The 22,787-nt window shown below is 36.6% G+C and overlaps 1 protein-coding gene across 2 annotated transcripts in view; it reads left to right on the top strand.

The window, feature by feature from the left end:
- The window catches only part of Rnf170 (ring finger protein 170), a 63,529-nt gene that overhangs the window by 7,923 nt on the left and 32,819 nt on the right, over positions 1 to 22,787 (top strand). Inside the window, exon 2 of one of the 2 annotated variants that reach the window (XM_023710130.1) lies at positions 12,780 to 12,906. The exons of the other annotated variant lie outside the window; for it this stretch is intronic. The gene's annotated coding sequence lies outside the window, so the exon portion shown is untranslated. The remainder of the gene's footprint in view (positions 1 to 12,779; positions 12,907 to 22,787) is intronic. 2 annotated transcript variants of the gene reach the window in all.

The raw sequence follows: 22,787 nt of genomic DNA, 5'->3' as shown, positions 1-22,787 counted from the left end.
AGTGAGATAGCTCAGCAGACTAAGTGCCTACTTAGGCAAGCTCAGGGACCAGGGTTCGAGCCCCAGCACCACATTGCTGTGCTGGCCCCGCCTTCAAGAGTGCTGACCTCGCCACTGACACCAGGCATGGTGGTGCAGGCCTGTAATCCCAGCTCTAGGGAGGCTGAAAACAGGAGAATCAGTACAAGTCTGAACTGTGTTGTGAGACCCTGTACCAAATACATTAAAAAAAAAAAAAAAAAAAAATCGAGAGCTGAGTGTTCCTGGAGTTGTTTCTGTATCCTCCTTCCTGTTCCATTGTTCCACATGTCTGTTTTGTGCCAGTACTATGCCTTTTTAAAAAAATCCCTGTAGATTTATAATATAACTTGAAATCCAGAGTTATAATGTTTCCTGCTTTGCTCTTGTTGCCCAGAGTTGCTTTTGCTATTCTGAGTTTCTTCTGTTTCTGTAGGAATTCGAGGATTATTTTCTCAGGTTCTGTGAGGAATGCTGTTGGTATTTGGTTAGGACTGCACTAAATCTATTATATCAGTTTTGGAAATGTTACCATTTTGATGATATTTGTTCTCTAGGAACAGGGGCCATCTTTCTATAATGTATTATTGAATTTAGTTTGTAAGTATTTCATTAAGTAGTTTTGCAGCTATGTTCATCAATCAATTGCTATAATATTTTCTTTGTTTTGTTACATCCTTTCCAGTTTTAATATTAGCATCATTTTGGAAGTATTCCTATCCTTTTTATATTATGGAGTAGTTTGAGGATCATTGGTGTTAGGTCTTCTTTAAAGATTTGATTATGTTTAGCAGCAAACCTATCTGTTCTGTTTTTTTTTTTTTTTTAAATTATTGCTTCAATCTCATTGCTTGTTATTGGTCTGTTTAGGCTTTTCATGTCTCCTGGGTTCAAGTTTGGTATGTCATGTGTGTCTAGAAGAAATGTATCCATTTCTCAGCTGGGTGTTGTATTGCACACTTGTAATCCCAGCATTCAGGAGGCTGAGACAGGAAGATTGCCAGGAGTTTGAGTGAGTTCAAGGCCAGCCTGAAATACAGAATGAGACCCCATTGTCACTAAAACTTAATTCATCCTTTTTTTCTGGGTTCGTTAATTTATTACAATTTAGATTTTCCAAGTTTTTTCAGTAAACCAATGGATTTCAGTTGGGTTTGTGTTAACATTTCCCTTTTCATCTTTATTGTATTGATTTTGGTCTTCTCTCTTTTGGTTATTTTGATCACAGGTTTATCAACCTAGATTATCTTTGCAAGGAATCAACTCTCGGTTTCACTAATCTTTTGTATTGTTCTTTTAGTGTTTATTTTATTAATTTTAACTTTGATTTTTATTATTTCTTTCCATCTGTTGAATTTGGCTTTGCTTAGTTCTTATTTTTCCAAAACCTTGAGGTGCATCATTAGGTTATTTATTTGAGATTTCTCTGATTCTTTTGATGTAGGCACTAATAAGGATAAACTTCCTTCTTAGATCTGCCTTAGTATACCCACTGATTTTTCAAAGATCAATTGTGTGTTTGTATTGTTTCTGTGGTTTCTCTTCTGGTTGATTTCTAGTTTCATGCCACTGTGATCTACTAAGATGCATGAAATTATTTGAGGATTTTTTTATTTATTGCTTGTTTCAAGGCCTAAAATGTCTATTCTGGAGAACATTCTATATGCTCCTGAGAAGAATGTATATTGTGTAATAGTGGGATGGAGTGCAACTAGACATTTGTTAAATCCATGTGATCTTTGATGTTGACTCTTTTTTATTTGTTTCTTTAATCCTTTTGGCCTAGATGACTGTCAATGACTGTGAAATATTGAAGTCACCCACTGTTAATGTGTAAGGAACTATCTGTCCTTTTCTGTTGAGTATTTGGGATGCAGAGATGTCCAGTGTATATATATTTATAGTTGTTACATACTCTTGGTGGATGGATTCCTTTACCAATATATATTGACCTTTTCTGTTTTGTCCTACTAATTTTGCTTTGAAATGTTTTGTCAGGTGAGATTATATAGCTCCTTCTACTTGGTTTTGGGTTCCATTTGCAGGGAATATTTATTCCATCCTTTGAAATTCACTCTGTGAGTCTTTGCTAGTAAATTATTTTTCTTGCAAGCTGTAAAGGGTTGGGTTTTCTTTCTTTCTTTCTTTTTTTTTTTGGAAAGGTTCTACAGGGTGTTCAGGGTGTCACTACTAAATCGGACTTGTAGTGATCTGCCTATTTTCAGCCTCCCAAGAGCTGGGATTACAGGCACTTACTACCACGCCCAGTCTCAATTGCCATCTCAGTGTGCCCCGGGGCGGGGCCAGCAGTGCAGGCCTGGGGATCCAATCCCCCTCCCCTGCACCTGCTTGCAGATGCTTTAATCCTGCTGAGCTGTTTGGCCAGCCCTGGGTTTTCATTCTTAATCCAGTGTGCCAATCTGTGTCTTTTATTGGAGAGTTAAAACCATTTATATTCAGAGTTACTATAGAAAAATATGTACTAATTCCTTTCATTTTGTTTTTCTTTTCTGTGTAATTTTTTTTTTTTTTTAAATTGTTCAATACAGGGTCTTGCTAGGCAGTTTCGATTCTAGTGATCCTCCTGTCTTAGCCTCCCCAGCCCTGGGATTACAGGTGTTTGCCACCATGCCCAGTTTCGGCCCAGCACAGCACACAGTACCCAGACAGGCACTTATGCTGCCAAGCTATCTCCCCAGCCTCCATTTTCTTTTTCTAATATTTGATTCTTTTCTAATTCTCAGTAGCTCTTCTGTGTACAAGTTTTTTTTGTCTTTTAATTATCAAATATTGTCATTTTTATTTTTTTAAAGATTTAAAATTTCTGCATTTAGTTGAACTTATAACTCTACATTTCCAAGAAAAATGAACCTTTTGCACAAGAAATTTGAATAAAAGCATACCCAGATGCCCAAAAATGAAATTGTCCAAAACTTATTATGAAGAAAAAAATAAAGCATGTACATAAAAAAATTAGCTATGGAACAACAAAATTAAATAGCATCTTATTCCACATTAGAATGAAAACAAAAAGACCAAGTATGTAAGAAACTATACTAATTAAAGTACTGAAAGGCAGAAAAAAAACCAGATCTGTCCTCTTTGAATTTTATATTTAGCAAACATACTTTTGAAAACTAAATGTATTTTCCAGTTATGCAAACTTGAAATATTCTCATACCTCCAGACATTGCATATAGGAAATAACAAAAAGCATATTTCAGAAGGCAAGAGAAGTTGCTGTATTCTCCTGGATGAAGAATAAAGAGCTCTCAAAATGATAGTTATGCAGGACTATGTAAAACATATTAGATGAACCCATAAAAGGTCATTAAAGATTTCTATGAAACAGTATCTTATGTTGAGTTATACACATATCTTTTTCATATATATGTGTGTGCGCGCGCATGTGTATAAAAGATAGGGAAGAATTAATTAAAGTCAATAGAAAAGGGAAATATACTTTTTAAAGTTTCTAATACTAGGAGAAAATATTATATCATGTCTTTTAAATAGATTGTAAGTCAGAGATACAATATAAATCTAAAAACAAAAATTAAGATTAAGCAATATTCAGAAAATTAAATCTTAATACTAAATGTTTCAAAACAATTGAACTAAGAAAAAGTTCTCATGATAGTAAAGAATTACTAAGAATAAAACAATATAAATACTGGAATGACAAATAAATGACCAGCACTTCTAACAGTTTGGGGATAGAATATCACACAAAGTTTTAGTGTGTCTTGGACATGGATAATGTCCATAACACTTACCGGTGGCCAGGTGTCACTTGTGGGACTGAGCTACTGCTATTTCCTTGATATCCACCCTGTAGGCCCAGACAGAATCATGACCCATAAGGTGCAGGAGAAGTCCATTTGTAGAGTGTGCTGATGGAAATATCTTGCTGTTGTATACAAAAGAACTGAAAGACTGCTTTTGTACACCTTTTATTCTCCTGTGTTTAATTGTTTGTCCTATTTGATGGTTTCTTTCCATTCTCATTCATGGAGTTGTGGTCGTTTTGCTCCCTCTCTAGAACATCTTTTAGTAGTCTGTGTAGGTTTAGCTTTGTCATCATGAAATTCTTTAGTTGTTCTTTGTCATGGAAGTATTTCACTTCTCCATTATACTTGAAAGAGAGTTTTGCAGGGTATATCAGTCTGGGTTGCAATTTGTATTCTTGCAAGACTTGAAGTACTTTACTCCATGCTTTTCTTGTCTTGATGGTTTGTGAAGAGAAATCTGCTGTTATCCTGACGGGTTTTCCTTTAAACATGATCTGTTTCTTTTCTTTAGCAGCTTTTAGAGGACTGTTCCTGTGCTGAATTTCTGGGATCTTGATTATTATGTCTGCGTGTGGTTTTAATTGGGTTGATTTTATTTGGAGTTCTATATGCTTCGGTTACTGAATGTCAGATTGTTGCCCCATATTTGGGAAGTTTTCTGCTATTACTTCTGCCCATATTCTTTTTATATCATTTCTTTTTTTCCCATAATTTTATTGAGAGACAAATAGCAATGAGACAGTTTCAAATCAAATTGGTATGACAGTTTCAATAATTAACACATTGCATACTCTCTTCCTAGTGGTTATTTGCTGTACAAGATGCAGACATGATATCCTATTTACAAACACTATTACAACAAATCCTTCTATTTTATATCATTTCTATTGACTCCTTCCTTCTCATTGATGCCTATTAGTCTCACATTGTTCATCTTTACGTCCTCTTGCAGGTATTGAATTATTTTTTCTTGCATCCTAGTTGTTTTTAAGAGATCTTTTCTTACTTTTTCACTAGTCACAATAGTGTCTTTAAGGTCTGAAAGTCTAGCTTCACTTTCATTGTAACGGTTTTGCCAGCTTGTGATTGAGGTTTCAAATTATTGTACATCATTTTGGATCTGCTTCATGCATTCTATTTCTTTCCTATGTTGCTTATTCAAGGATTCCATCATTTTTATATTCTCTATTTTTTAAATCATTATCTTCTTTAGAAGCATTTAGTACTTCTTTCATTATAGTTATCATTTCTTTTTTTACTTGAGAAATTATTTCTGATCTGATTTCCTCCATACCTTTCTGCAGTTGTTTCTTTACTTCAGCTGCTATTATTTCAGAGATTTCAGATGTGTGATTTCCAATTTCTTCTACTCTAGTGTCCTCTGCATTTGTTCTGGGTGGACTCAGGACCTGAGACTGCATTTTGTTCTCTCTCTTTGTCATTTTCTACAGCACTATCTTCTGACCTTTGGTGTAGATCTTTGGTAGAGTTATTACCTTAGCACCAGGTCTGGATCTACCAAGTTTAAACTGGTCCAAGTGGGTGTGGCTTGGATTTGATTGCTGTGCTCCACTTCCTTTTGCAGCCCTTGGAGTTGAACCCTCTGTGCCACTCTGGCAAGATGTTCTGTTCCTGAGTCAGGTGGATGGGTCTTGCCTCTAGCCTCTTTGCAGGGAGTTCTGCTGCAGGTTCGACACTGGGCCTGGGCTCTAAGAGGTCGTATCAGGATCCGGCGAGCCCTGGTTCCTCTCACTCACATGCCGGGCCTGGGCTCTGGGTCAGATCAGGATCCAGTGGGCCCCCGGTCGTCTCACTCACATGCCGGGCCTGGGTTCTGTGTGTACAAGTTTAATGGTCATAAATTTTCTAAATTTATACTTATCATGAAAGGTCGTTATTCCTCTGTCAACATTGTAGGATAGGGACCAGGGAGATGGCTCAGTGGAATAAGCGCTTCCATGGCAAGTGCAAGGGCCGGAGTTCAATCCCCGGTTCTGCAAAAAAAAAAAAAAAAAAACCATTGTAGGATAGTTTTGCCATCTATGATATTCTGAATTGGCAGTTACAGTCTTTCAGGGCTTGAAAGTTCAAAGACTGTAACTGTTCTAAGCTATCCTGGCCATTTGGATATTTGCTGAGAAATATAAAATATTTTGATGGATTGACATGTATAAATGGGGCTGGCGAGATGGCTCAGTGGTCTAAAGCACCTACTTAGAACAAGCTAAGCTAAGCAAAAGCACAGCGACCGCGGTTCTAATCCCCAGCGCCACATGCCAGCCAGCCCCGCCCCCTGGTGGGCTGGGCTGGCCACACACACACACACAAAATAAATAAATAAATTAAAAAAAAATAAATAAATAGATAAAAAATTTTTAAAAAAAGACATGTATAAATGATTCTATTTTTCTTGCTTTCTGCTTTTAATATTTTCCTTTTTCTACACTCTTGCTTTTTACCTCTATGTGACATGGGGTGTTTTCTTCTGGTCGTGTGTGTTTGGGATCTCATTGCATCTTGTATCTGAAAGTCTTAGGTCTTTCTCAAGATTTTGAAATTTTCTGTTATTATTTCATTAAGTAGATTTTTCTGTGCCATTAATGTGAACCTTGGTGCCCTATTCTATACCTACATTCATAAATTTGATCTTTTAAACATGTCCCCGTTTTCTTAGGTTTCATGAGTTCTATTAACCTATGTGTAATAGTTCTTTAATCTTATCTTCAAGCACTCAAATTTTGTCTTCTACTTGGTCCAGTCTGTTGGTGAAGTTTTCCAGTTTTTGTTTGACTTATTTTGATTTCATACCAGGATTTGTTTGGCTCTTCTTCACAATGTCTTTGTTAAATTTCACCTTTGTATTTGCATTGTCTTATTTACTCAGCTGTTTCTTTCTGTCTGATTTGAAGTCATTAATCTAAGTCAGTCTTTTGAATTGTTTGTCTGACACTTTATCAATTTGTAGTCAAAGATAAATTATGAAAATGTGGAGGAGTCATGTTGTCTGTTTTTTCATATTTCTTATATTTCCATATTGAGACATGTATGTCTGTCAAGATGGATATCTCTTCTACTTTGAGGATGTTTTTAAGTGTCTCACATTCTTTTTGGGTTTTTTTTTCCCAGCACCACTCTCTCCGATACTTTTCTCTCCTTGCTGGGACAAGATATCTGATACACAAAATTAAGGAAGAAAACATTTACTTAGCTCACTGTTCATCGAGGTTTCAGTCCATAGCTGGCTGGCTCCAAGGTAGAGTGCCACATGGCAGAGGGCAGCAGTTCATGGTGGTGAAAAGCAGTGGAGAGAAGAGGGAGGAGCAGAGCAGCAGTGGCAAAGCCAATCCTTTCTCTTTTTCTTCTATTGCCTTTAGGCTATCTGCCCCAGGGTGGGTGTAGCACTCACACCCATAATCCCAGCAGTATTCCAACCAATAATCCCAGCCTTGGATCATGAATTAATCACAAACTCTAGAACGGAGCCCCATTACTAATCATGAGGCTTTGTGGGGACAACTACACACAAACCATAACAACCACTGACTGGCTTAAAATGAACTACAGTAGTGATAACAACACAAACCAAACCAAATATTAGCATGCAGTAAAAGCAAATTAAAAGCAACAGCGTTTGAGAGAGCACAAGAGATTGATTAGTAATAATCTAGGCAAAACAAATCAGATAATGGTGAGCTGTAAAAGGCTCAAGTCAACAACTTCTGACATTGCCAGTTCTGATAACACATTAATGTTATGGACTACTGGACTATATTGGGTTATTTTGCTGAATTCAAGCACCTACAATATTTGAATGGCAATAGAACACCCATCTCTGATGAAACAAAGCAAAAAAGGGGGATATAAATGAAAGACCATTTTGTAGTGAAATATATATATATCTGTATATACAAAATTGGATAGATGTACAGCTATTTTCTTTTAGTTCAATGAGATTTGTACTAGTAGTGTTTAGACAAGATATCATGTCTGCATCTTGTACTCTGAATAACTACAAACACAATAATATGCAATGTATTAATTATTGTAACTGTCCTACTAACCTGTTTTGAAACTGTCTCATTGTTATTTCTTTTTCATTAAAATTAATAAAAATATATAATGCCATGCACTAAAGACCTACCAAAAACAACAGCTATACTACCAATAGCAATTGTTATAGGTGTACCCCCAAAACCTCATGCAGTCATGGGGCAGCTTCTGGAGTTTGTGATTGATCATTGTGGGGTGTGGGTGCTGCACTCCCCCGGGGCAGGCAATCTGCATTATAATGTGAGGAAGAGAGAGAGAGAGGGCCTGCGCTGCTGGCCCTCCCTTTGTTCTTTGCCCTTTGCTGCTGCCATGAATGGCTGTCCTCTTCCATGAGTTATTCTGCCTTGAAGTCAACTGAGTATACACTGACACCTCCACTAACTGTGAGCTAAATAAACCTTTCCTTTCTTAATTTTGCGTGTCAGGTATTTTGTTCCATCAACAAGTAAAAAGTCACTGAGACAACAATAGAAGGGAAATCAATAATAGCATAGAATAAACTAAGTAGTTTATGCTTGCAGAGTCAGACCTTCCTTGGGAGGTGGGATTAGCAACTACTTTTCTCCATGTTGTCTTCTGTTTCTGTTTCTCACAGCCCTGTAGGTCCATTCTTAATTCTTAGAGCCCTTCTCTTTTTCTTTTCTAAGTGGCTATTATCCAAGTGTCTCAGATCCAGATCCCAGAGTCTGTGCCTCACTGCTGGCTTCTACTTTGCCTGCCATCTTTATTGCTTTTGTTATTATTATTTATTTTTTTTATTTTTTATTTTTTTGTGGTACTCAGGACCCTGCAAGCGCTTATTCTACTGAGCTATCTCCCCAGGTCCTAGAGAGCTCTTTTAAACCTGCCTTAGCATTCCTTTTACTTAGACCTGGTGGTGTCCTATGTGCAGAGCCCCCATATTTATCCTGTTTTCCAGGGAATACTTAGAGCTTTGATTAAAGACAGTTGTATTACAGGGGTGATAGCAGAACCTCCAAACATGATGTGAGGGAAATATTATAACTCCCAACCTCCTAGATTTCTGATATGCAGCATTTGTGGTTTCTAAAAATTAAAGAATGAAGGGCCGGGTAGATGGTTCAGTAGAATAAGTGCTTCCCTGGCAAGCACAAGGGCCTGAGTTCAATCCCCGGTTCCGCAAAATAAATAAAAAATAAAAATAAAAAACCAGCCTAAAAATTAAAGAATGAATTTTAAGAGCAACAGAGGTTATAAGTAGAAAGATATTTATTGAGAATATAGAAAGCTCCCATCAGAGGAAAAGGAGGACTCCCAAATGGATGGCTGAAGGCCATCTTAGTCTATAAGCATGTTTTATAGAGCAGAACCCACATATGACTGAGGAGATAGCTCAGCAGCATAAGCACCTACCTGGCAAGTGCAAGGTCCTGAGTTCAATCCCCGGTACAAAAACAAAGCAAAACAAAAAACACCCACATATGTACAATGTGAGTTACAGCTGTGATTATCCAGTAAGATTATAAGTGTAGCTGCTTAGCTAATACTGATCTGATGGGCAATCAAGTCACATAGTATGCAGGCATGGAAAGAAGGAGGACTTTCTAGAAAATGATGGGTCTAGAGGTATTGGTCACCCATTGGGGTGACTGAGTTCTGTCTAGGCTTCACTAGTCCTAGTGTTTGTTGTTTAAGAAAGTATATAGGCCTGATCTTCAATAGATGTGTCTCCGGCAACTGTTGAGAAGTATTTCACCTTTTTCCTGGCTCTCTCAGGGGTCTAGCCCTATCTGACTACCTATTTCTGCCTACCTTAGCTGTCTATAATATTCCTCCCTTGGAATAGGTACCAGTAACTGCCATGAGGGGGAAAATGTTACTCTGGTTTCTTTTGGCTAAAGGAAGTCATAGTTGTGATTGACAAAGATACATTCCAGAGGGTCTATTTCGAAGATATTTGATAGACATTGTGAGATGTTTTCATCTTGGGTAGGTGCATAACTTTAAGTCTAGAAGAAACAAAGTCAAAGAAACAGTTAACTGTGTAAGGGCCAAACAGTAAAAACAACAAAACTATTGTAAGTACACCCAAAAAAATATTTTCACAGGGAACAGCTAATAATAGCTTCCTACAGAGAAGGTAAGGAGAAAGTCCAGGTTGTTTCAGAATCCAACATGACATTAACCTGTTGTGTAATGTCTTCATTAGTCATCAAGATATTAGCAGAAGAATCCAGAATGTACACACAGCAGTTAGTTTGTATTTTTTTGTAGTAGCACAAGTACCCTCAAGTACTATTGTTAGAATGTCTACTGTCATCCATTTTGGAGGACAGCTTGCCTTACTAATTTGTATTGTATTGTATTTTTTTCTTTAGAAAGGAAGGAGGGAGAGAGACAGACCAACACTAGTTGAGGTCTCTTGTAAGCCCCACTGAGTATAGTTTCTTCTTAAGGTTTCAATGTGTTGTATGACATACTCTACAAGTTTGATCTGGTGGATACCAGTAAAAGGAGTCTGGCATGTCTGTGATTGGTTCACGCTGCACTATCACCTGGGACCTGGCAGCCTCCAAGTGTAGTGAGCATAAGCACCAAAACTGAAAGGCAAGTTGCAGCAAGAGCCAAGTCCAGAATGTTTTTAAGGGACTAGAATAGTGACTATAACCCACTGACTCTTAGATCCCTTTACTAATAAAGTCTGATGTTTTGTAATAAGTATCTCTAGTTTTAGCTTGTGAAGATGGAGATTTTGGTGGTTTTGAAAAACAGTTTTAGCTGAAGAATTTAAAGACTCTTGTTACACTTTTATAGCTTCTATCATAGTTTTTAATGACCCGTAATAGTAGCTACCGTTGTCACTGGAAGCTGCCATAAGGTGTCAGCAATTAGATCTTCTTTTTATATTACTATGGCATTTTCTTATATATCTTTTGGTTATACTTCCGCTTGATCTTTAAAACCAAGTTAAAGTGAGAACTGTGTTAATTAAAATTAGCTGTTACTGACTATCAAGGTTAGTTAATCTTCTCAGGTATTACTTTAGAACTATATACAGATCCTGTCAGCTCGTTTGTCATTGTCAGCTGACCTTGGAAGGTCAGGTCCAATGTACTGGCTATCCTTTTAGTCTAGTTTCCTTTCTAGTTCCAATTTTTAAATTTTAGTTGTTGAATACCCACAAGAGAAGATCAATGAAATTAGTATTACACTGGGGACAGTGACTTCAACTATTATAATTGTAGCTGGATGTCAAGCACTTTGAAATATAATCTATAGCTGGAGGACTGTTATTTCTTACCAACTGTGATTGTTTTGGTAGTTAAATCCCTGTAGAATGTTAACAGACAACACTTATAAAAGTTTTACAGAAGACATTTGAGGTCAAGAGCATACATAGTCTATCAACTTAACGACTGTGATATTATCTTCAATATACATTTAAATGTCTACCTTAATGTAAGATAGTCTTTTTCACCAGTCATCTCTATTTAATACATAAAGAAGCTCTCATCTACTTTGTTACGTCATCAAAGAAGTCTATGACATTGTCTAGACTGTTCAGTGCCCGAGCATCTCCAAGTGTAGTGGCACATATATACTGTGTACATCACAGAAACCTTTTTTTACAAAAACTGTCATTTGACAGATAGTGTCATATGTCTTTGACATACACCTCTTATCACAAGTACTAGAGTATGAGAGAAATCTGAGTTTAGAAAAATGGTATCACCACAAACAATCCTAGTTTTACATCTTAGAAGACCTATACACCAGGAAGGCATGAATACATTCAGTACACCATGAAGTTAGCAATAGTATTACAGCTATGTAAACCCCTTTGTCCCTTAATTTAGTTTTGTACTAAGAGCATTTTTTAAGTAAAACTCTTTTTCTTTACAGAAAGTCTAACGTTTTGCCAATGGCTAACATAAACATTTCACAATAATATGTTTAAAAACATTTATTGAGGTGTGTTTCCCCTAAGATTATTGAGGTCCCATTAGTAAACAATGATTAGAAGAAAATATTTTTAGGTAGCTGCTCCTTTGCTTACCAAGGAGAATCCTGTCTAACAGTTTCCCTAAGGTCCCCATTTAATTATCTTAAAATAATTTTTTTCAGATGACCTGTGAGAATCAGGTCATAAACTTAACACATTATTCTTGACAAATGGAACACTCAAGATGTATATAGACAATAATATACATTAGATTTGTAAAACCAGTCTTGACATTTTCATCAACTGGCAACCTGGGTGGAAGCATGTCCTTAATTCTAATAACATTTATCTACAAGCCAACTTCAGCTATAGGCAAATTTTATTTTATTTTATTTTTTGCTTGGAATGCCTTCAGGGCAGGTTTGGTTGGCTGGAGTTGTGGGAATCGAACTACAGCCACCTGAGGCTGACAGCTTTGTGGAAGCAGCCACTTAAAGAACTGAGCTAGGGCCAGGCCCCCTAGGCAAATATTTTGAAAAGGCAAAAAGAAGAAAAAAATTGTTGCGCTCAAACAAAACAGCTGTAAGTATGGTAACTGGTTACAGATTGGACAGACAAATGGACAAACACACTTAAGACAATTTGTTTATAAAACCAGAGTGGGGCCGGGGATGTAGCTCAGCGGCATAGTGCCTGCCTAGCAAGCGTGAGGTCCAGAGTTCGATCTCCAGTACCAAAAAAAAAAAAACAAAAAACAGAGGGTACTCGGGTGTATTTGGCCAGGTTGAATTGTAGTAAGTTTTTACAGTTTTAAGTTTATAACTATAAATAGTCTAATCAGAAGTTTTTATAGGTTAATTAACATCTCTTGTAATAAAAATCAGAAGAAATAAGAAACATTTTATATCTGTGAAAGCAAAGATATTTTTTAAGATGGACCCTAGGCAAATGCTTTATTTGACTGTAATGTTTTGCTCTGTTGACTTCTAAGGGTTTGTTTTGTTTTGTTTTTACAGCCACAGGCTCCCTTTGGAAGAAAGAAATCTTGCTGTGTTGTAAGGTGTATATACAATGAGTTCTTTGCCTAAAGTGGGTTTTTGATATCTCTGGCACTAAAAGAACTATAGCAGCCATAGCTCCAAGGTATGTAAGCTATCCCTTTGTTACAGCGTCTTATTTGGATCGTGATACTGAGTTAGCATTCCCAAAGCTATGTCCTGTTTTTCATTAACATACAAATTAAAATTGTGTCCCATCTGTAGGCTCAGTGCTGGAGCATTTAGAAGTACTAATTTAAGAATCTGAAATGCAATCTGGGAACCAGGTTCCTGGGGTCAAAATTTAGGTGTCTATCTTTTGGGCTTTTTTGTAAACTGATAGATGGGTTTTGTAATTTTATCATGTCTTGTTATCCAGAGACAAACATCTGTAACTTGTAAAGAACCCTCTTAGGTTTTTTTCTGTTTATAATTTGCTCTTTTATAGTTTTGGGCTGTGGGAAGGCAAGAATTGATTGAATTCTTTCTTTCTGCAGTCTTTGAGTTCCCTTTTATATAAGACCCAAATATTTTACCTTTAGTTACCCATACTTTAGGATTTATTTCTGTCTCCACAAAGGAAACGCAGCATACTTGACTTGGGTACACATATATTACAATATTTAAGCAAGGTAAAATATCTCTCTATTAGAGGGGAAATGAACTTTCTTTTTCTTTAATTTTATCAAAAAAGTAAAAAGTTCATAACAAAATCATAGGAAAATAACAATAGTGAATTTATCACATGTTATTTTTAAAAATAGTTGCTTAGGGTATAAAATATGGGCATAAAATTTTCTCCAATCTGTATTAGTACAGACCTTCCTTTTTATTTTATTTCATTTATTTATTTATTTATTTAGTGTGTGTGTGGGTGTGGGTGTGGCCAGCTCAACCCACCAGGGGGCGGGACTGGCTGGCATGTGGTGCTGGGGGATTGAACCGCGGTCCCTGTGCTTTGCTAAGCTTGTTCTAAGTAGGTGCTTTAGACCACTGAGCCATCTCACCAGCCCAGACCTTCCTTTTTAATGAACTAAGTGACTCTGATGATAAAACTGACTTGCATTTTTTTCCCTTTTCCCTACTGTCCTTTCCTGTTTGACCAATTCTAATTTCTTTTTCCTTTTGAACAATTTCCTCTCATTTCACAGTATCTGTTCATGTTTTAGAACTTATTTACTCTTTCAGTTTCTCATACCAGGGAGATAATATGATGTTTACACATATGGGTCTGACTTGTTTTACCTATGAGTATGGTCTCAAGTTGCATCCATATACCTATAAAAGTCTCAAGTTTATCTTCCTTTGTGGCTGAGTAGTAGTCTATTGTATAAAATGACCAAATCCTTTTTATCCATTCCTCAGTTGATGGGCATTTGGGTTATTTCTAAGATTTCACTATTAAAAATTGTGTATCTTGGGCTTGTAGTGATCGTCCTGTCAGCCTCCCAAGCTCTGGGTTTACAGGCATGTGCCACCACGCTTCATTTCAGTGGCCAGTGCAGCATGCACTACCAGGGATCAAAACTGGGTCCTTGCACTTGCCAGGCAGGAGCTTAGACCACCAAGCTATCTCCCCAGCCCAGTATGTTGTTTTTAATGCTTCTGGGAAAATACCCAGAAGATCAATAGCTGGATCAAATAGGACTTCTAATCCTGGTTTTTGAGGAATCTCCCCACTGATTTCCACAGTGATTGCATCAATCCATACTACCACCAACAGTGGAGAAGAGTTCCTTTTTCCCCACATTCCCTCAAGCGTTTATTATTGGTTGATTTCTTGATGATAGCCATTTTTTTTGGGGGGGGTGAGGTGAAATCTCAGTGTTATTTTAATTCACATCTCTTCAATGTGCAGTTATGTTGAACATTTTTTCATATTTTTATTTGTCTTTTGTATCTCTTAATTTGGGAAATGTGTTTACATGTCAGATTCCCATTTTGGATTAGGTCTTTGAATTTAAGAGGATCTGCTTTATTTCGGTTCTCTATATATTCGAAATAGAAGTCTTAGACCAGGAAGATAGCTCCCTGCCTGGCAAGTGTAGGGTCCTGAGTTCGATCTCTGCCTGGTACTGCAAAGAAAAAAAAAGGAAGTCCTTTGCAGGAAAATTGGCTAAATTTTTTTCCCACTCTGTGGGTTGCCTTTTCACTCTGTTGGTGATTTTTTTTTTTTGATATGCAAAAGCTTTTTAATATGAGATCCAGTTTTTGATTCTTTGAAGTATTTCCCATGCAGTCTGGGTTTTGCTCATAAACTCTACCTGTATCTATGCCTTCAAGATTTCTACTTGCTTCCTCTTCCAGAAGATTTTAGTGTTTCTGATCTTTGTTCCATTTTGACTTTAGTGCATTGTGATAGATAAGGGTCTAGTGTTAGTCTGGAAAGTAGAGAGCCAGTTTTTCCAGCACCTTTTATTAAAGAGGCTGTCTTTTACCCAGTGAATATGTTTGGCCCCTTTGTCAAAGATAAGGTGGCTGAGTGTTTTTGTTATGGTGTTTGCATTTTCTAATTTGGGGAACTGGACATTTAGGCATAATTAAAAATGAATGAGTGAAGGGAAAGGCATGTAAATGACAACCTCAGGGTTGTGAGGGATAGCTTGTTACCTCTTCTCTGGCGACTCTTTTTATTGCAGCATGACAGTTGGAAGGAAGGCCAAGGTTGTAGAGAAGGACCAAGAGACAGGTTCCAGTGTCCAGCAGTCAGCTTTTTTCCCCCTCTGTAGTCTTGCTTGCCTGGGGTTCCTCTATAGAGGTGACAGTATGGCCAGAGGGAGAAAGCAGAATGCCCGGGAACCTTTTAGCCTTGGTAGACCAGCTAGGCCAATGTGTCTGAAGTCTGGGGCCTCTGCCTCAGTGCAGTCCTGCTTCCATGTTTTATAGTCAAGATATGGCACAGGGCATCTCTTGAGGTATTCCCTCATAGCCTTTGGCATATAAGACTAATTTTGTCATCAAGGCAAGACACACATTTATTCTTTCAAATATTTTATGGATAAATTTATAATTTTTATTTTGAGTTTTGTTACATATTAAGTAATACATATTTAATAGAAAAAAATCTCAAAAATAAAGTAATGAATTTTTAATACTAAATTTAAAAAGTCAGAATTTTCAAAATTGACTAGCTTGTGGTACACATTTCTTAAAAAGAACAACACAAATAAATCCCCATAAGTACTACAATGAAAGGGCTGGCCAGATAGCTCAGCGGATTAAAGCGCCTGCAAGCAGGTGCAGAGGCCAGGGGTTTGATCTCTGGGCCTGCCATGCCCAGGGTGCGCTGAGACGGCAATTGAGACGGCGTGGTAGCGCACGCCTGTAATCCCAGCTCTTGGGAGGCTGTAAACAGGTGGATCACTATGAGTCCGATGTAGTAGTGAGACCCTAGACCCCTCCCTAATATTAAAAAAAAAAGAATGATGAAAATGCTAGTAGCACTTTTCAGCAAAAAATAATTTTCACTTTAGTTATCACACCTAAGGCAGTTTGCACACATGACAATAACTTGTTTCATTCACATGCATCTCTTTCATTGAAAGCACATGCTTTATGCTTTCCTGGTCTTTCTGTAGAACATACTTGACATCTCAATAGTCTTGCTGCTTTGTCTGGAGTTTCCTAGTATATTTTACAGTATATAGTTAACAGAAGCATAAAATAAGGTATTTAATTGTACCTTATTAAGTATTTTGCATTTAGAATAAGGTATTTAATTGTACCTTAATAAGTATTTTGCATTTAGAATAAATATCAATATTTTCGTATTAGCTATGTATACTTGCTTAGAAAACCTAAAAGATAACATCAGAAATAAATTATATGAGCTACAATGAAAATATCAATGAAACTCTACCACAAAAATAAACCGTCAACTGTCAAACCCAATGTAATCTTCACATATGAAAACTGCACATTCCATGCACACATCTCGCTTATGTTGGCAGCACATGTACTTAGCTTTCCTTTCCTATATGGCAGTCTGGTCACTTCTCTTCTCTTCCTGTTTTATCAGGAGCATCAAACTATAATGTACAAAATGCACTTAGGAAAATAAAAATCTCTAAAATAAAATAGCCAATTCGTAATGATTGCTTAGAATAAACAAAACTTTTTCACATCAGCTGTTTACTTACAAAACCTAAAAGTAAAAAAAATAATAGTTTTTTAAAAAACCCTAAAAGTAAACTTCAAAAATAAAAACCTCTATGAACTTCAGTGGAAACACAAAAGTCTACCACAAAAATAAACTTTGCTCATCTGGGTATGTAACTCAGTGGCATAAGTGCCTGCCTGGCAAGTGCAAGGTCCTGAGTACGATACCCACTACTGAAAAAAAAAAAAAAAAAAAAAAAAGCTTTGTTTCAACTGTCACACCCCATGCAGTCTTCACACATGAAAACAGCAAATTCCATACTCAAGTATTGCTTACACTGCAACCATTTATATTGTCTTTTCCTGTCCAGTCCTTTAGGGCATACTTGACATCTTTTTGGTTTTCCTGTTAACAGAGTAGGTCTTTGTGATACCCTGCCTACCTGTTCCCCTGTCAGTTCACCAGTGCAGAAACATTTTGTTTTCCCTCTGCTGTAAATGGTCTCTTACAAGTTTGTTGCAATCTGCTAAGAAAGTTTTTCTTTGATATTTTGTTGTTATTTGCTTTGCCATATGCAATGCCAATCTTACATCTTTCTCAAATTCAAAGATTGAACTGTACAATTCTGTTTTTAAATTACAGCATTTCATTTGGAATTTCTTGCTGTGTTCCTGCATACAGTTCCTATGCTGGTCAGCTTGTTTTGTTAGCAAAGAGAACATCAGTTGGGAACCAGTAAACTATCCAGTGTCACATTCTGATTAGTTGGGAAGATAGGCACAAGTCTGTTCACAACATCATTCAGTTTATTGCTATAAAATAAGGGCCTAATGGCTGAGTTCCAGGATAAATGTCTAAATTGAAAGCATAATAAGTCTTCACATACACAAGAGCATAAATTTTTATGCCATATTTTGACCCATCACTTTTCCATGTTTTACATTTCTTAGATCATCACCATGAGCAATCTGTATTAAGTACAGCAGACTTATGAATGCTTTGTCAGTTCAGCTAGTGAAGTGTCATAATATTTTTTGAATATGGCTAATGGTGCATAGAGAACATTTTACTTGCTTTTCAGGCTTTGTGTATTTCTCACTCTCTTGTAACATTTCATCTCTTACAGTTTCCAGCATTGAATGGCAGTGCTGGTATCCAGTCCAATACCTTTTATGCCTGCCTAACACCTTCACTTTATTTTTGGGCCTAATTCTAACATTGGACCATTCCATTTGGTAGTGTGGCCATTTTGCAGCATTTCTACTAGTCAAATATGAACTATTTGTCATCTAAATCAAGGAGATCAGCATTCATTGTGTCTGTATCAGGTGATTTTTGCTCCATTTCACTGTCACGGGAACTTTGGCTCACATGGCCAAAATCAAAGTTATTATTACCATTGTCACAATCATCCACCCACACCACTCTTTTGTTATGAGAGCATGTATTTTACCATAATGGATCATCTTCATCATTTATGCATGAGTAATCTATTGATTCACTTTTGACCTCCTCCAAAACTTGTAAGTCTGGTCTTTCATGTGCCATTGTACTGAAATAGCCTACTTCTACAAAAATAACAGGAGAACTTTTTTTTTTAAAAACAAATCCTGGAGTAATGTGAGTCTCTTGGGCCCTTTGTAATGCTCAGATAAACATGCAAAACCCAGTTTGCACATAAAGGAAGTGCCAAATCCCATTTTGACAGTTCTTTATTAGACAGGATACCTGATGATCACTGTGAAAGGGTTGTCTTTCACCTCACATAAGAAGTACAGGTTGATATGCAAGGTAAGTGAAAATTACCCTTCTGTTCTTTAAGGCCCTACCTTTCACCGGACTGGAGAGTTGTCCCATCTATGACCCCTCAGTTGTCCTTTCAATTTTTACTAGTTTCATGCAATCAGAAGTCTGTCTCCAGAAAGGAATCCAGTTGCTCACCTGGCCAACATTCCATTGAACATTCCAGTTCACCAGGGGTACTGGAAAAGCCTACCCTTTGCTTTGAGAGTGGCTGGTGACTGCCTTAAAGGTGATTACTACTTCGTAGAGTCATCAGTGTTTGGTATTGGCATTCTTAAGAAACAGATAAAAACCTGAGTGAAACATAGACAAGATTTCATTAAAAGACCCACTTTACAGCATTTTAAATTTATTTTTTAAGTTAGTACAAAGTCCACTGGGTGGCATTTTAATATTACCTTTTCTTAGCAAGCCAAACAGTCAAAACAAGTCAAATGAGTATAAATATAGCATATATAAAAAAAGAAATACAAAATTTTCCTAGTAAAAGCAAAATGTCTCATCAAAGGAATAGATTATTTTCCATGTTCAAACTTAAATTTACAGCAAAAACTAGGGCCAAGCAATTGACAAAGAAAATGCAAAGTAGGGCAAAAATTTTGATTACCTAATAATAATTCAGCAATCAGTAACTAAACACACTCTTATCTCCTGTTATTTATCCCAGTGGGACCTCCAAGTATGTTACAGAGGTGATATTAGAACTTCCAAATATGATGCAAGGGAAATATTTTAACTACCAATCTCCTAGATGTCTGATATGCTGCACTTGTGGTTTCTAAAAATTGAAGAATGAATTTTAGGAACAACAGAGGTTAAGAGTAGAAAGGTATTTATTGAAAGTATAGAAAGCACCTGTCAGAGGAACAGGAGGGGTCCCAAATGGGTGGCTGAGGGCACCACTCTATAGGCATATTTTATAGAGAAAACCCATATGTATACAATATGAGTCATAGCTATGGTCAACCAATAAGATTATAAGTATAGCCGCTTATACTGGTAATATTGAGCCAATGGGAAAGCAAGTCACATAGTAGACAGACATGGAAGAAACAAAGACTTTTTGTAGGACATTATAGGTCTCCAGCCACATTGTTTATCCTTTATATTCTTAAAGTAGATCATCCTTTTTTTAAAAAATAATTTTCTTGATTTTCTCACTACTAAAGATTAAACCATGGGTCTCACATGGTAGGCAAGAGCTCTGTTGTAACTGGAATTATAAAATAGAACTAAAAAAACTTAGATGTTTTGTCTTTTAAAAATAAGCAACTTCTCCAAACTTCCTATTGAAAAGTATCTTCCCCTCTCCTCAACCCTCAAAATAATGACAAAATATGCAGATACTCACATTCTTAAAGCCAAGAACCCAGCTTCCTTTCTGCAGGAAAGGAGATAATAAGCTAAAGATAGCTAAAAGCAATAAAGCAAGTGTAATGATCCACATTGTCTCTCTGTCCTTACTCTATAAGATGGTAAACTGAGACAAATCAGCCCTCCTCCTCAGAGCTATCATTTTTCCTTTTTATCAAATTCTGTGTCCTTTAATGTGGTTAGTCATGAGGAAATATATTTAAGCATATAAACCTAAGCCATGCCAGTAACACTACCACTATGTAGCATCCCCAACCCTTTTTAAATTTTATTTTGAGATGGTTTTGGTAAGCACCACCGCTGGCCTGTAACTTGTGATCCTCCTGCCTCTGCCTCCTGTGTAGCAAGGGCTACCAGTATGTGCCACCACTCCTTATTTTTGAGCCCTTAACTCCTACTCTTTGTTTTTTACTCTAATTCTAAGAAAAACTATGGCAGAAGTACTATCAACACCCTCAATAAGTGAATCAAAGAACAGGAGGAGGTCTCCATAAGACAGCCTTAGGGTTAGTTGAGATTTCTTCAGAGAAGAAAATACAGCTGACCTCTTTGGTCCTCTGAACTACTACATTACAAACTTATATTGTAAAATAATGCAAGTAACATTATATGGAAGTACAATAATTAAAGTATTTTTGGTTTCTGACCTCTTAGTAGTGTTCAGGAAGCAATATTTCATCCAAGGGCATCATGGCAAAGTTTTTTGAAGGGGGCATTATGTGGGGTATGTAGCATGCATGTTTTTTTAGGCCTATTTTTATTGATGAGTTTTTAATTTTGCATTTTGTTATATTAAATAATGTATACCCAATAGGAAAATAAAATGCTAATAAAGTATTAAATTTTTAATGTATAATGAGTAGAATAAACAGCAACATTCTCATGATCAACTGTTTATTTGTATGCAAAATCTAAACAACAGAAATAAATTCCAGTGTGAGCTACAATGAAAATACAAAGAGGCAGTCTTGTAAACAGCATGTTCCCTATACAAGTATTGCTTACACTGACAACACGTTTTTCTTTCCTGTTTTTTTCAAGCATGTCATACTTATAACTTCATTTGTCTTCCTGTTTTGTCAGGAGGTTCTTATTGTACAATGTGTAGTTAGCAGGAAAGTGAAATGTGTTGTCCTGAGTGTTTAGAATAAATGTCACCATTTTCTCAATCAACTGTTTAGTTGCTGAATCTAAAAAATAAGTTCCTTCATGAACTATAATGAAAATATAAATAAAAATACCACAAGAATAATCTTTACATCAATTATCAAATCTAAAGTAGTTTTGACAAAAAAATAGAATATTCCATGCACAAATATTGATAGCTCATGTGTTTTATTTTCTTACTTTCTTTTGTAGGACCTACTTGACATCTTTTTTTTTTTTTTTTTTTTTTGGCAGAACTGGGGATTGAACTCAGGCCCTTGAGCTTGCCAGGCAAGTGCTTATTCTACTGAGCCTTTTCCCTGGCCCCCTTGCTTGACATCTTGCTGGTCTTCCTGTTGTCCTAGAAGGGTCTTGTGATGTTTCATCTGTCGTTGACTGATCTGCTCTAGACTTCTTTTACAGAGTTCTTTTCTTTGGGCAGATACATCTTGTTCTTCTATTGTAATCGATCATTTATTAATTCCATTCCCAGTCCTTCAAGAAAATTTCCCTTTTCTTTGTAAACTATGAAACTATTACTTTACACATTTAAGACCTATTGAGACATCCATTGGCTAACGCTTTGTATGTCAAGTGACATCATAGTTGATGGATAACTTATTAACATCTACTCTACCTTTCATTTTGCAGTACAATGTCATCATTTGAGGCTTCATTTGTGTTACAGATTAACTATCAGTCTTTTACTTTTTTTGTTGTTTTTGAAACAGGGTCTCAGCCTATATAGCATAGGCTGACCTTGAACTCACAGATCCTCTTGCCTTGGCCTTCCCAGTGCTGGGATTGCAAGTGTGTACCATCACACTTGGCTTCACTGTCAATCTTATCTTTGTGGTGTAACATTGACAGTTATCAATACTACTTTGCTTTTCTTTGCCATATAGGAGGACAATATTATGTCTTTCTGAAATCCAAAGATCGTATTGTACAATTCTGTATTACGAACTTGCAACATATTTTAAGCAATTTCAGTTTTTCTTCCAAATAATTCTTGTAGTAAACTGATATTCTTTTAGCAAATCTAATCAGTGGATAACTAATTAGTGGACTAATTGTTGAATGTGACTTTTGTGTTACTTTTTGAAATAGGTTAAAAAAAAAATAGGTGCAAGACTGTTTACAATGTTGTGGGCAGGGGTTGTAGCTCAGAGATACAGTGCTTCCCCAGCATGTATGAGGTCCTGGGTTCAATCTCTAGTACCATAAAAACAATGTCATATAGTTTATGCACAAATAAAAACCTACGGGCTGAATTTCAGGATAATTTTTTTTTAATGTAAAAAAATACATTAAAAGGATCTCATTACACAGCTTGGTCTCATAGTGACCCTCCAGTTTTCAGCCTCCCCAGCACTGGATTACAGGCATGCTTCACCACACCTGGCTCAGCGTCCCTGGGGGCAGGGCCGGCATAGCATGTGATGCCAGGGATCAAACCGTAGTCCCTGCACTTGCCTAATCAGGCACTTAGTCCGCTGAGCATCTCGCCAGCCCTTCAGAATAAATTTCTTTTCTTTCTTTCTTTCTTTTTTTTTTTTTTTTTT

The sequence above is a fragment of the Octodon degus genome, unplaced genomic scaffold (genome assembly GCF_000260255.1).
Source record: "Octodon degus isolate 3935 unplaced genomic scaffold, OctDeg1.0 scaffold00016, whole genome shotgun sequence".
NCBI classification, from domain to species: Eukaryota; Metazoa; Chordata; class Mammalia; order Rodentia; family Octodontidae; genus Octodon; species Octodon degus.
Note: the sequence above shows the minus strand (reverse complement) of the source record. Positions and strands in the feature narration are given on the sequence as shown.